This window comes from Microtus ochrogaster, unplaced genomic scaffold (genome assembly GCF_000317375.1).
Source record: "Microtus ochrogaster isolate Prairie Vole_2 unplaced genomic scaffold, MicOch1.0 UNK87, whole genome shotgun sequence".
NCBI lineage: Eukaryota > Metazoa > Chordata > Mammalia > Rodentia > Cricetidae > Microtus > Microtus ochrogaster.
The window spans coordinates 1,058,996-1,060,125 of record NW_004949185.1 but is presented as its reverse complement, the minus strand read 5'-3'; the positions used below and the strand labels follow the sequence as shown (position 1 = coordinate 1,060,125).

General features: G+C 47.9%; 2 protein-coding genes across 2 annotated transcripts in view; both read left to right on the top strand.

Moving 5' to 3' along the window:
- LOC101994656 (RT1 class I histocompatibility antigen, AA alpha chain-like) overlaps positions 1-1,130 on the top strand; it is a 629,094-nt gene that overhangs the window by 543,583 nt on the left and 84,381 nt on the right. The window lies entirely within an intron of this gene.
- The window catches only part of Ncr3 (natural cytotoxicity triggering receptor 3), a 3,183-nt gene that overhangs the window by 722 nt on the left and 1,331 nt on the right, over positions 1-1,130 (top strand). The window lies entirely within an intron of this gene.

Below are 1,130 nucleotides of genomic sequence, written 5' to 3'. Positions count from 1 at the left end.
GAACTCACAGAGATCCGCCTGCCTCTGCCTCCCGAGTGCTGGGATTAAAGGCGTGCGCCACCACCGCCCGGCCTGACTTTCTTTCTTTGATGGTTTTATTTTTATTTTTTATTTATTTTTTATCTTTTTATTTATTTATTTAGACAGGGTTTCTCTGAGTAGCTTTGGAGCCTGTCCTGGAACTCGCTCCATAGACCAGGCTGGCCTTGAACTCACAGATTCGCCTGGCTCTGCCTCCCAAGTGCTGGGATTAAAGGTGTGCGCCACCATCGCCACCACCGCCTGGCTGTGGTTTTAATTTTTTAAAGTACATGAACTTATTTTGGAGGTGGAACACTTACTTGCCAAGGCTCACACAGATCAAAGAATAACCTGCAAAAGTCTGTTCTTTCCTTCTGCTACGTGGGTCCCGGGACTCGAACTCAGGTCATCAGGGTCTGTGGCAGGGCCTTTACCAGCTGAGCCATCTAACACTCCTGTGTTCGTCCTTGAGGACTTACCTTGATGTGTGCAGTTGATTAGATTATTAAGTTTGTTAGATAGGGCACAAATATACAATTATCTCGCAAGTGTTGGGATTATAGTTATAAATCCCCACACCTAGTTACTATAATTTGAGAGGAGGGTGTTGAGACAGGGTCTCTCTATGTAGTCCTGGCTGGCCTGGAACTGTCTATGTAGACCAGATGGGCCTCAGCTCACAAAGATTCTCTTACCTCTGCCTCCCGAGAGCTGGGACTGAAGGCGTTCTGACGCCTTAACACAGATACACATGCAGACAAAATACCAATGCACATAACATAAAAATAAACAAAATTTTAAAGGTTGGGCTGAGGCTGGGGATCAGCGGTAGAGTGTTTGCCCACTGTGCACAAAGCCCTGGGTTTGAACCCAGGCACGGCACAAACTGGCACTCGGATGAGCCAGAAATTCAAGGGCATCCTCAGCTAAGCGAGTTCAAGGCCAGCCTAGTCTATAAGAGCGAGTACCAGGATAGACACCAAAACTACAGAGAAATGCTGTCTCAAAACAAAACAAAACTAGCCGGGCGGTGGTGGCGCACGCCTTTAATCCCAGCACTTGGGAGGCAGAGGCAGGCGGATCTCTGTGAGTTCAAGACCAGCCTGGTC